The sequence below is a fragment of the Orcinus orca genome, chromosome X (genome assembly GCF_937001465.1).
Source record: "Orcinus orca chromosome X, mOrcOrc1.1, whole genome shotgun sequence".
Taxonomy (NCBI): Eukaryota; Metazoa; Chordata; class Mammalia; order Artiodactyla; family Delphinidae; genus Orcinus; species Orcinus orca.
The window spans coordinates 32,495,502-32,509,586 of NC_064580.1; the positions used below are offsets into that span (position 1 = coordinate 32,495,502).

The 14,085-nt window shown below is 39.3% G+C and overlaps 1 long non-coding RNA gene across 1 annotated transcript; it reads left to right on the top strand.

Annotated features, from left to right (window-relative positions):
• The first annotated feature begins 1,065 nt into the window (after positions 1-1,065).
• On the top strand, positions 1,066-13,119 carry LOC125963070 (uncharacterized). The gene is made up of 2 exons (XR_007474831.1): positions 1,066-1,125; positions 11,159-13,119. It is a non-coding gene; the product is annotated as an uncharacterized LOC125963070 (long non-coding RNA).
• Positions 13,120-14,085: the final 966 nt, after the last annotated feature.

Below are 14,085 nucleotides of genomic sequence, written 5' to 3' on the forward strand. Positions count from 1 at the left end.
TAAGGAGGCCAGTGTGGCATAAGTGGAATGAGCAAAGAGAGAGGAAAGTAGGAGAAAAGGTTAGAAAGATAACTGAGCATTGGACCCTGTAGGGACTTTGAGGCTGGCTCTCTTAAGGATTTTTTTACCATGAATGAAATGAGGAGCTATTGCATGGTTCTGAGCTTGAGAAAGAATGAGGCGGCCACCAATTTATATCTATATCATCTATATCTATATCTATATCTGTATAAGTGATTACTTAAAAAAATTAACTGCTTTAACTTAAACTGTTGTCTGCTGATTTATTGAGGGGTAAGTTGTTTAAAAATGATTGCATGATTCAATAATTACAAAAACACAATTTACATTTAAAAAGTAAAAACGAGAATCCTAAACACATGCCAGACCCACAGAAGGTCCAGTAGATCCGGGTAGGGCAGGCAGGTGCCAGGTGTGGAACACTCTCAGGCACAGAATTGATGGCACCCGCACACTCAGTGTCTAGTCATGGTAAGTGCACATGCTATACAGTGTTGCCAAGAATATGTGAACCAGTTGGAGAGCAGAAAAAATCTTAAGAAAATACAAATTTAAGAAAATGACACCCCACTGTCCTCACACTTGCTCAGAGGTCCTGAGGCCACAGATAACAAGCTGTGTCTGCTGGCCACAGTAAATTACCAACTTTTAATGAGATATGGTAAAAAATCTGATTACTAAACATATAATACATGGAGGGATGATATTAATACATGTGCAGAATATCACTGCTGACCAAGGGCTGTGGGGCAACATAGAGGAGTATGTTAGATGATTCCACATGGTCAGTGCTGGGTTACCAATCATGGCATCTTCATTCACGGCCAGGGACCAGGGAGCAGTGTGGGTAGTGAAATGTCCCATCATCTGCTTCATGGCTCCCTTGGGCTCTAGCCACCTTCTAGCCCCAGGAGTCCTCTAAGACCCCTGGGATATTCATTGGCTAAGAATGGGTATTTTTATGACAGAAATCAGAAGCTGTGGGAGTGACTGAGAAGCAGAGAATGCAGCCAGACTTCCCAATAGCAAGGAGTAGTGAAACTTCCTGATTGTGATGAAGGATGGACAAATACACGCAAGGGACCCGGAAGAGTGGGCTAGGAGGTAGGGATGACTATAAAGCCCACTGTTGGTGGGCCTCTACCCATGACTAAAGAATTGTTAGAAAGACTTCTGCAGCTTAATGTGCAATAGCTAAGTGAATAAAAATACCACAGACTAACCTCTATTTTGCTCTGTCTTCAAAATCCTGGTGTTCATGAGAACAGTAAACACTTTCTTATTGTCCTAAGACTTCAGGAAAATAGCTTCAGAAAATAGGAAAAATCATATTGTCTGAGGCATTATCCAGAGAGGCCACATTGTATATAAAAAAGTTTCCTTCAAATGAGACATGGAATCATCCGTAGGCATAGTTGAGCACAAGCCCTAATAGGTATCTCACTTTGTTCTGAATAGGAGGTAGACTGAATGGTGGCCTTTTAAGGGCAAACGTAACAGTGTTGCCTCGTAGCTATGCAGAAGAATGGATCTTGTCTACCACTATTGAGCAGTATGACCTAAAACTGATCATTACAATAATATAATAAATATTTTCTTCCTTTTCATATTTACAAATCAATTCTACATTTCCTTAAACAATAATAAAGGTTCAGCATCAGCCTTGGCACTGACCTGACCATGAGGGGCCATAGATCAAGGAGCTTCAGGTGTCACAGGACAACTGCTGCAGGCCTTCTAGTGGGAGCTGGCTCTTCTAGGGAAGGGTGGACCTCAGTGGGCTGCTGAGGTTGGAGTTGAGTGTTTGTTGGAATATGAATGAAGCTCTTCGTCAAATTCCTGGTCAGGATTAAACATGCTTCTCAGAGGTGTGGACACTCCCATCTCTGAACCATTCAATGAGAACCTTGAAATGTACATCTTTTTTTTTTCTGGACTGAGCCTACTGAGAAAGATTGGCTGGAGCAGGACCTAGCCTTTCCTCCAGTGAGGGAAGCAAAACATTCAGAATGAGAGGCATGAGGACTTGCATTCCATCTCTAGGCCACATGTGAGTCATTTAATGGAAATTGGCTAGGTTGATATAGTTTTGGAGCTCATTTTGGGTCTCTAGGCATTGCTCACCCACATTGTAATCTCTCTTGCTCTGGAACTTTTGCAAGTATCTGACACCCTTAACATCTCCAGAGGACTTGTTGTTAAAGTAGATTAAGCATGGAAGCTCACAGTTGAGGAGGTTTGATGGTACATTAAGAGTTTAGTAGTCTTATCTTTCTCAGACCAGTTATTTGGACCCATTCCATAGTCTTAACATCATCATTAAGGTGTATTGATATCACACTCACTGTATACTGTGACATGGAGAGAGCAGTAACTATAAGTAACTATAGTTTGAGGGCCATATTAGCTCCTGCATGCTTGACCTTTGATGTGAGTCTACGTGCAATCCCATATGGCTAAAGCAAAACAGGTATTCCTCATTATTGAGCTCCACAGAACAAATGTCATCAAAAGATTACAGTGAGAGGAACATAACTGAGGGGCTGCTGGAACTTACCAGGCTTAGACATTGCCCATCTTCATGGATACTCAACAGAGAGAACCCAGAAGAGTAGCCAACACAGAGCTTTTCCTTGAACATTGTCATGCACTGTTCAGTTCCTGGAGCCACAGTTTCATTGAACTGTCTGTGAAAAGGTTTAGTTCTATGGATTTCGTAGCAAAAGATCAGGCATTTCACTGCTACAAGCAGACAGGTTGAAGAACTCTTCCTATGTGTTGAACTTAGGATGTCTAGGCAACCCTTTATTTCTGGAAGCTTGATGTCAAACTCCCTTCCACTGCCTCAAAGGAAGAGTACGGATAAAATGGAGCATGGTCCTGATAAATGGAATATTTATAAATGGAATATTTCCTGCCACATCAATAAACAAAGGATGTCACAGTCACCAATGATTGCAACCCTCCAACGTGAGCTGGTGAGCCCTGAGGAAACTCAGGGCTGAAAAGAATACCTGCCATCTAGCAACTATCAGACTGCAGCCACTCCCTGCAGTGAGCCCTGAGGAAACTCAGGGTGTGAAAATACAGGCCCTAGATAGCTAAGGTGCATATCAGAGAAATGATTTCAGTGAGTCCAGGCCCTTGCATCTTCCCATACATAGAAAAGCGCTAAATTCCTTAACTTGAGATATCTGGTTTTCTTTATTTAACAGTAATCGTTTGACCTTCCCAATTACGTGCTCTTTATTGCAAAACTCCTATATATCCTGGCCCCTCCCTTCGCCTCCTGGGCTGCAGCCCTCATTTTGCCCCAAATAAAACTTAACTCACAGCTCTCACGTTGTGCATTTTTTAAAAGTCAACAGTCCTAGCAACAAAGCTATTCCAATAACAGAAAAGCGTTGTAGTTTTCTTTTTGGGGAGAGAAAGTTCAGTATGGTACACTTTCTTACAAACAGTAGCTTGAATGATCACATCACAAGGTAATCTCTATTATGTACACACTTAGCTTTAAACCGACTGCAATCTTAGATGATTTTCCATAACAGGTGTCAGAATTGCTTTAATAAGAGACAGTATCCTGTCATAGGCTTCTAGTGGAATATGCACAACATGATTTTTCAGTCTGTTTCTATGTAGGATAGATTGGAGTCCTTCTAGAAACCTAGCCAATTTCCTCTTTTCTTTCTCATTTTCTGTTAGAATTAGTAAAGAACTAGTCTTTAAGTTGTACTTAAGAGAGAAGCTGTCACCCTGAATATACAAGGAATATCAGCTTGGATCACGTATAACAGCTAAAGCGAGGATAAAGCTCATCAAAAAATCCTCACCTCTAAGATGCAAGATTGGCTCACAATAACTCCAGGCTGGGTGGGTTTTCCTTCAGGCAAATCATACAAAGAGTAGACAGTTATATACCAATACATAAATCTTTGTCATCCTTTCTCCACACTGGTATGTTTTGCACCTTAAGGTAAACTTTGTAGGGTGTTCCTAGGCCTTTCTGCACATCCACTTTAAGAGGCCCCTGGGACTGCCTAGAGGTTGTACAGACCTTGGGAGCACTGTCTTTGTGGGATACACACCTCCAAGCGATAGCCTTGTTAAATTAGTCCAACCATGAGTGAGGTGCAATGGCTACAGCAAGTAGGACTGGAAAACAACTTGATGCTAAATCAATGACCTTTTGGCTTTGGTTCAACCAGTAAGACGGCCTGTGTGGTGACAGTGGCACAGCAGCTGGCCTTTGCTGCAGCCGAGACATGTCTTCTTGCTGTTCTGGGCTTATGGGCATGAAAATTGATGGGGACACTTCCGGGTTTGGAGTTTGTGTTTCTTACTAGCTCAGCTAGTTCTAAGTTTCAAATCAGTGCAGGAGATGCAGTGTTGAAATAGTTAAAAATAGAATCACAAGAATCTAGAGTTTTGAGTTCTGTATTCTAAATTTATCTCGTTTTATTCAAAATTTCCATATCATCTAATAATTCTCTCCTTGTTGCTTCAGAATCCTTTAGTTTGCTTCCAGAAGAGAGGTTTGTATTTAAAAGTTTCTCAGTTAATTTTGAACAAGTTCCTTGGCCTGGTTGCTTACCTCAAAAGCAGACTGAAAGCCCTGCAGACATGCTCAGCTTCTTACTATGATGGCCTTTCCAAAGTGGATCCAGCATTCATGATGCCAAACTAGACCTTTTCGGTTTCAAACTCTTTGGTCATTTTAGAAACAAGAGCTTCAAAATACTGCTGGACATCTTTCTCATTGCTGATCCAATTCATGGTTTCTGCAATCTAAGCTTCCCAGCAGGCTGCCTACTTGTAGCTGCCAAATCCATAACCTCAACTTCATATTGTGTATTTTGAGCTCTTAGGTTATCCGCAACAGGTCAAAGCCTTTCATTTTCACCAGTAATTTCTTGTTTTCTTCGCACCTCATTACACTTTCTTTTTCAAAAATACATCTTTCACCGTGTCTTCTGCCTCTTCCATTTCATTATGACATTCTTGTTTTTACTTTTGTTATTTCTCTTTTAATTTTTTTTTTTTTTTTCTGCAGGATAAGCTGATGGCTCTCTGAATCACACACCTTGGTTTTTTGCATTTTTTGCTTGTTTGGTTTTTGTGGGTTTTTTGTTTTTTTTGTTTTTTTGGCTTCTAAGACATAGAACATTTCATGTCCAACACATTCCTTTATATAAAACAAGACTTTCTCCTCAAGTTCAGATTTTATTTCAGAAATCTCTTGCTGGTATTCTGAAGTGGAACCTGGAATTTAACCTCCTTGGCTCGTTAGGGGGACCTCAAGCTCACTTTCTGTTTGTTTAGAGAGGTTCTCTCTGCTTTCATGAGGCTTGTGTTCCTGTGAAGCCTCAACAAAAGTATCCTCAAGCTGAGCTTCCAGGTCTTTCCTGAACATCTTGGTTTCAGAGATTTCCTGTTCCATGGAGTTACTTTTCGACATGGCCACTTCCATCTCTTCCTCTTTGTCATTAAGCTTTCAGGAAATCTTCTGCTTCTGTAAGCCATGCATGCTTCTATCTCTGAGAATTCCTGCAGGGTCAGCTTTTATTGCTGATGGGTATCTTTGTGGTTTTTTGGCTTGGGATTTTGGACTGTCTGAAGGTTCAACCAATTGCTTCTAAAATATCTTATTTTTCCTGCCTCATGATGTGGTACTGGTTTTCTAGGCCTTTCAGTCTAGGTGTGGATCTTCATGTTCTTGGCAAAGTGTTACTATATTCTCAAGTTGTTGCTTGAGCCTAGTTGAATCAGCTATTTATCCTTTAAATATATACTTTATTCATTTAATTTTTTAATTTCCTTTTTCTTGGTTTGAATTTCTATGGCATGAAGTGAACAATGTAGAGTCTGTGCATTCTTGTAACTTCTTATTCAGTTCCAGTTTCTCTTGGTCTAGTTTTCATACTCGTCTTTCATCCTTCTATCTTTAATTCTTGACTGCTATAGACCTGGCTGTTTTTTTTGGCACTGAAGTCAGGGCAATAAACAAGAGAGAGGAGCCCCTGCCCTCATGGAGCTTCTGTTCCAGTGGCTATAACAGAGAAAACAACAACAAATAAATAGGTAAATAATATGATATAACAGTCTAAAAAGGAAAATAAGTGAGTTCAAGGAGAAAGAGAGTAAGGGATAGCTCTGTGTGGCAGACAGATAAGGCATCCTGCAGATATATTTAAGCAATTGGCTATTGTGAAATTTAATGAGAATTCCTTTAAAAGTGCTATTAACAGTCCCTGGCTAGTTGTAATAACTGAGTCAATGTTCTAATATTGTCATTAGTAATAGAATTAGGATTTCAGCTTTCCAGAATGATCTCAATGGCTACTATAGAGATATGGGCTTTTTACTATTGAGAGTATTATTGGGTCCACCCTGGATTATAAGAGACGCTGTCATAGGGACAGAGAGTTTGGGCAGGAAGGGAAGAAGGGGCAGAGGCAGGAATGCAATTCATGGGGAGTGAGGAGTGCTTTGGATAACCTCCAAATCATTTACATTGTGTTTCAGAATTTGTTTTTATGTTGGAAAAATGTATCTGATTTGGGAATGCACCAAGATCACATGGTTTAACAGATGCCAGAGTGTTGAAATCCCCGATTTTGCACTGTGGTTTCCACTAAAGACAAGGGAAGGAAACATTATATCCTGAAGGAGCATGTAATGATCAGAATGAAGTCTTTCTGCCTCCTCCTATTTTATAATAAGTTCACTGCCTGACTGGTACTTTGGTTAGACCTTACAAAGGACTCAAGTAATATCTCTGGGTGATTATTTTTAGCAGAATTCTAAAAATTCCAAAGAAAGCATAATATTTTCTGATAATTAACCCCAAACCTAGGGTGTTTTCACAATTTTGAAAAGTCAAGAGTTGATTTCAGCTGTGTGTTTCAGGTACCATGAGGGTAACCTGAATTAGGAGTGCCTCCATGTTAAAATGCAAGCACAAGTCAAGTGTTCATAATTAGCAGAGGGGAGGTAAGAACACGAAGGTTTACAACTCATTATATTCTTCATCCCACAGACTTCTAAGATATATTCATTATATTGAAAACAGCTTATATAATCCCTACATTTTAGTACCCAGGTTTCGAGTGAGTAAATGTAGACCAAAAGAAAAATTTGAGGTGTTTTTTAAGAGAACGAAATAAGTTATTGGAAAATAAAATTTAAAGTAAATGATAGAATTCTGGATTATTTGACTAGATAATATAAAACATATATATGGGATGGTTGTTCAGATAATAACTTTTCCCATTCTAGAGAAATGGTCTCAACTTTGGCTTGGCTGGACATTGGAATCACCTGGGGAATTTTAAAACTACAAATGTCGGGCTTCCCTGGTGGCGCAGTGGTTAAGAGTCCGCCTGCCGATGCAGGGGACATGGGTTCGTGCCCCAGTCTGGGAAGATCCCACATGCCGCGGAGAGGCTGGGCCCATGAGCCATGGCCGCTGAGCCTGCATGTCCGGAGCCTGTGCTCTGCAATGGGAGAGGCCGCAACAGTGAGAGGCCCACGTACTGCAAAAAAACAAACAAACAAACAAAAAAAACTACAAATGTCTTCTTGCTACCCCAAAATGCTGATATTAATGATCTGAAGGGTGACCGAGAGTGCTGAAAGTTTTAACTGCTTCCCAGATTTTTCTAATGGAAAGCCAAAGTTGAGAACCCTTGCTCTAGAACACTGGTTCTCAAACTTTATCATGCATATGACTTACCTGGAGGGCTTGTTAAAACAGCTTCTGAGTCCCACCTCCTGAACTCCTGGTTTAGCAAGTCTTTGGTGGGACCTGTAAATTTGCCTGCTGAGATCGCTAGTTTGAGGAGAGACTTTGAGCTTGTTTGAAAGAGAATTTCAGGTCCTACTCCAGATCTAAGGAATCAACAGCATCTGTATTTTAAAAATATCCCTGGGTGATTCAGGTTCTCAGTAAAGTTAGTGAAGCTTGGGGACCTAGAAAGACTGGATAAGGGAAAATGCCATCAGGAGGGATTAGATTAAACATTTTGGCAGAAAATGACATTAGAAATGATGTTGCTCTGGGACTCTTTAGGCTTGATACATATCTTTATAACATTAGAGTAGATTTTGTTTCTGCTACTCATAATTCTGTCTTTGTATATAAACTAATGAAATACAAAAGCAAGTATTACTTAACTTTACCCTTCAAATAACTCCACGTTGTAAAGCATATAGTCCCCAAATTACAGAGAAAACAGAAACATTATTAGACTATTTACCTCTTATACTTTCAACCAGCTCTTAGATGAGCGAAGCTAGATTTGAAATCACGTTATTATATCTAGTACAACATTTTGCCGCCTCCTAACTTTTTTATCTTAATAAAATTTTATAATAGCTTTAGATGTGCAGAAAAGTTTTAGAAATAGTACAGAGAGTTCCTATACCCCTCACACCTAGTTTCCTCTATTGTTAGCATATTACATTAGTATGGTACATTTGTCATGACTAATAAATGTATATGGATACATTATTGCTAACTAAAGTTTCTACTTTTTCGAGATTTCCTCAGATTTTTCCCTAATGTTATTTTACTCTTTGAGGATCCTCACTGGGATCCCACATTACATTTAGTTATCATGTCTCTTTAGACTCCACTTGGTTATGACAGTTTCTCAGATTTACCTTGTTTTAGATGAGATGACCTTGACAGTTTTGAGGAGTACTTGTCAGCTCTTTTGTACAGTATTCCTCAATTTGGTTTTGTCTAATGCGTTTCTCATGATTAAACTTGAGTTATAGATTTTGGTGTAGAAGACCACTGAGGTAAAATACCATTATCATCCCATCATATCAAGGGAACATGCTATCAGCAGGACTCAGTGTTAACATTGATCACTTACCTGAGATATTATCAGGTTTCTCCACCAGAGTTACTTTTCCTCACTTTCTATACTGTACTCTTTGGAATGAAGTCATTACACTCTGCCTCCAGTTAAGGAGTGGGATTTAAGTGCTACCTCTTTGAGAGCCCTGAGTATTCACATAAATTATTTGAAATTGTTCTGCAAAGGAGATTTGTCTATTTTCTTTAGTTTACTTATTTATTTGACCATTGACTATGATCTTTCTTTATTTATCTGACCATAGTCCATTGACTGTGGACTCTTGGATATTTATTTTATACATTGGATTATAATTTTATACTGCTTTCTGTATTTTCTTGCTCAAATTGTTCCAGCTTTGTCTATTGAGAACTCTTTATTTTTTTGATTCCTTTGTCCCTTTGACACATCCTTATCTTCATGTTTGTTTCTGAGAATTTCTATAATTTCTATCACTGCAATATGGTCCACAGTCACTGTGTACATTTCTTGTCCCAAGCCTAGAGTTGGCCATTTCTCCAAGGAGTCCTGGTTCCTTTTGTTTGAGAATGTTTTTATTTTTTGGAGAATGGGTGCCAGGTGTGCTTATTGCAACTGGTGTGTCAATGCTTCTAGGCCCTCTCAGCTGACGGAGCAAGGAAATATATGTGTGTATACGAACCCCTACACATATACATCCCTATAAATACTTGTGTATGTATCCATCCATATCTGTATTAAGCTAAAACATGAGTTCTTTCTGGTATCTTCAATTCTAATCCAGTACCACGAGTCATTCTAACCTTTCCCCATTGCTTTTCTGTAACCTCCCAGTCCAACAATGAGAGACCTGTATCCATCATTTTCCATCTGTTTATTTAATTGTTAAATTTGGTTTACATGTATAGTACTTTCAGTGTTGGTAACCTGCACCACTATGAGAACCAACTTTATCAACCAGATTTTTTACTGCTTTTACATGACCAGTTTACTAAGAAACTTGTATAAAATTATTTTTGAGTTGTGAAAATCCATTACTTATATAGTAAGGCTTCAGTGTTTTAGTGGATTATGTTCCAAATGAGGGACCAATTAGAGATGCACAGTAAGAATCATATAGGCAATGTTTGGTAGATGACAGTGAACTAAACTCAGGGACGGTTTTCAGCTGACACAAAATGATATATATTTGCCAGTGGATAAAATCTTGACATACTTCTTTGTTAGTCGGTAACTAGCCTCTGTCCTTAGTGCCCACACCTTATGCCTGGGCTGTCTACCCACTCCCTCTGGACTTCATACCTACTCAAGACCTAGTAACCAAAGGCTTAATACCTGGCATAGTCAGGATTCTTCGGGGTCCTATGCTATTTATCTATTTTTCTATAGTTCCCTTTTACATTGGAGGATTTATTAGCATTAGAAGCTAACTATTCTGAATATGACCCTTTTCCATATGATACATGATCATGTTTCCAAAGACATAGTAGTTATATTTCTAATGCCATCAGGAGCAGTGGCCCTGCACATTCGCAGTTGGCTGGTGTGCAGTAGCTTCAGTGTCATTAACAGCAAAGCTGTCACTAAAATGTCTCCTCTATGAATTTCTTGCCACACCACTCTTGGGTTGTGCCTAATTTAATTACCCACTCTAAACTAATGTCATTAGTGCTTTCCCTATTCATGGGTGAGATATATTTTAGCAGAATTCTTGGACTTTTTCTTAAAAAAATATATGACACAATCTTGTTCATTTTGGAGTTGCTGGTGTTAAGGTACTGGATTATATAAATTTTTTCTGACTTTAAAACACATGTAAATGGAACTTTGCACATATATTTTAATATGTTAATAGGGAGTTTAAATGATAAAAAATTATAATTTAGACTTCATTTGTTGATATGATAATTAAGTATTCTGTTCTGGTTTTAAAGTTAAAGCAGTGCTTAAAAGTCTTTATCATAAAAGTGTAGAATATTATGTTTATGAGAAGTATATTTTAAAATATGTAAATCTGACGTTAAAACTGAGAATGTAAAGCTCTTAATTATATTTACTGTTTTCTTATATGGCAGACATTTTGTCATCCTTGTTATAGAATCATAAAACTTCTGGATGCATAATAAACCTTCTTATGCTTGTCTCATTAATATGATAAGGCATTGCCACTCAAATGGAAATTATGCTATTAAAAAAAATGTCAGTGCATACCATGGTATTTCTGCAGGGTGCATATGGGTATATTGGGTTGGATTCTAGTATTTATTAAAGTATTTTAAGCATTCCTCTTCTAGATACTTTACTGTTTTTGAAAGAGGAGGAGCCTGCATCACATAGAGCAGACCAGCAGAAAATGAATCAGACCCAGATTTAAACCACTTGGAATGCACTCAGGTGGGCAACAGCATAGTAACTGTAATGTAGGTAAAGTAGTATCTAGTTCCTGGGGAGGAGGTCAAGATGGCAGAGTATAAGGAGGTGGAGCTCATCTCCCCCCACAAACACATCAAAAATACATCTACATGTGGAACAATTCTCACAGAATACCAACTGAAAGCTGGCAGAAGATCTCTTATACAACCAAAGCTACAAGAAAGATGCCCACATAACTGGGTAGGACAAAAGGAAAAAGAAGAAAAAAAAGATATCAGGATGGGACCTGTGCCCCTGGAGGGAGCTCCAAAAGAGGAAAGGTTCCATCACCCTGGGACCCCCTTTGCTGGCTAGGAGGTCTGCTGGAACAGATAGGGAAATGGAGTGGCCTGGGCTTTGCTCGAGAGGAATGTGCAGGTGCTAGCTTGCTGGCAGGTGGGATAGAGAGGGATCAGCACTGATGGCTGCCACATCGTTGTCACTCTTCCCAGGCCAAGACATGAGCCTGCTGGTGCACACAGCAGCTGGGTGCTGAACCTCAGGCTTCAAAGGACAGATCTGTGGAGAGGACTCGGTTTGGCTGCATGGAGACAACCTGAACGGCCTAGTGTGTGGTCTGGGCCACCATTGCTGGTGCACACCAGATAGAGTGCGGGTCTGCCACAGAAGTGCCATTCTCAGCATGCTCCCAATGAGGTGCAGCTGTGGCAGTGGTGGGCTTTGGGTGCCCATATACACTGGAAGTGGAACTGACAGCTAAGCCAATTATCAGGGCTCCCACAGTGTGGGCAGGTCCAGGGGCGGTGCCAGCAGCAGCAGACCTTGTGGACACACACACTGGGTGGTGGATGATATCACAGAATCACATGTCCCCAGTGGACAGCTCCTGGGAAGGAATACACAGTGGCTCCTTTCCCAACAGGAGCACTGTGGTCCTGCCTACCTCACACCACAGCTTAGAAGTAGATCTGGGGGCTTCTACTTCAAAAACTGGGGAGCAGACCCTGCCCCCAATAAGACTCTGACAGCCACAGACCAAAGAGGATGCCCTGCCCAACATCCAGTGCAGATACCACAAAAGCCAAACACACCCCCTATCAAGGGGACAATGGCCAGCACACTCTGAGGAAAGACATGGCAGGCATCCATACCAAAAACAACCCTCTCACCAAAAATATTGGACTCACACAGTCTACACAGGGATGCTCCCACATAAAAACAGCCCTTCAAGACCATAGTAGGTAATTGTTTCTCCTCAATTCATAGAGTCAGAGAAAGTTCAATAAAATGAAAAAGCAGAGGAACTACTCCCAATTAAAAGAACAAGAGAAGTACCCTGAAAGAACAAACAATGAAACAGACCTCTCCAGTATACCATACTCTGAGTTCAAAAAGGAGGTAATAAAAATGCTAAAGGGATTAAGAAAAACTCTTGATAGCAATGCAGATCAGGGAATTCCCTGGCGGTCCAGTGGTTGGGACTTGTATTCAGCGCTCTCACTGCCGGGGCCCATGTTAAATCCTTGGTCGGGGAACTAAGATCCCACAAGCCATGCAGCATGGCAAAAAAAAAAAAAAAAAAAAAAGAAAGAAAAATGCAGATCACTGGAACAAGGAACTAGAAACCATAAAGAGGAACCAATCAAAATTAGTCAAGTCAATTGCAGAGATTAAAAACCAAGCTAAAGGCAATCAATAGGAAATTAAATAATGAAGAAGAATGAATAACTCGTCTGGAAGATAGAATAATGGAAATCACCCAATCAGAACAGACAGAAAGACAGATTTTTTAAAAATGAAAGCAACATATGAGATCTATGGGATAGTATTAAGCGTGCCAACCTATGCATAATAGGGATCCCAGAAGAACAAAAAAGAGAAAGGGGGATTGAAAATGTACTTGAAGAAATTATGTCAGAAACCTTCCTAAACCTAAGGAAGGAAACAGATATCCAGGTACAGAAAGCACAGAGGGTCCCAAACAAAATGAACTCAAACACACCCACACCAAGACATATCAAAATTAAAATGGCAAAAGTTAAAGAGAGGATTCTGAAGATGGCAAGAGAAGAGTCAGTTACAAGGGAACCCCCATAAGGCTATCAGCTGGTTTCTCTACAGAAATTTTGTAGGCCAGAAAGGAGTGGCATGATATATTCAAAGTCCTGAAAGAGAAGAAACTGCCACGTAGGATACTCTACCAAGAAATATGATCATTAAGAGTAGTAAGAGAGAATACGAATTTCTCAGATAAGCAAAAACTAAAAGGATGCAGAAATACTAAACCTGTCCTAAAAGAAATATTGAAAGGTCTTCTCTAAATAGTAAGGAAGCAGAAATCTATAGGAAAGGGAAAGACACAATAGTAAAGGCAAATATATTAAAAAATGAAGATCACTTTAATAAGCCAGTGTGTGGATTTAAAAACAAAATAAAAAAATTTTTGTAAAAGGAATTATAACTACAATGAACAGCAAAAGGATAAACATAACGATGTGAAATAGGACAGCAAAATCACAAAATGTCAGGGGGGAGTGTAAAAAATGTAGATATTTTAGAATGTGTTGGAACTTATATGATTACCAGTTTAAAGCAAGTAGATATAGTTATGGGTTAACATACTTGAAAATCAGGGTAATCACAAATCAAAAACATAAAATAGATTCACAAAAACCAAAAAGAAAGGAATGCAAGCATAATATTGATAGAAAAGAAAACCATCAAACCACAAAAGAAAAAACAAAAGAAGAAAGGAACAAACTACAAAATCACCTGGAAAACAAGATTTAAAGTGGCAGTAGATACATACTTATCAATAATTACTTTAAATGTCAATGGACTAAATGTT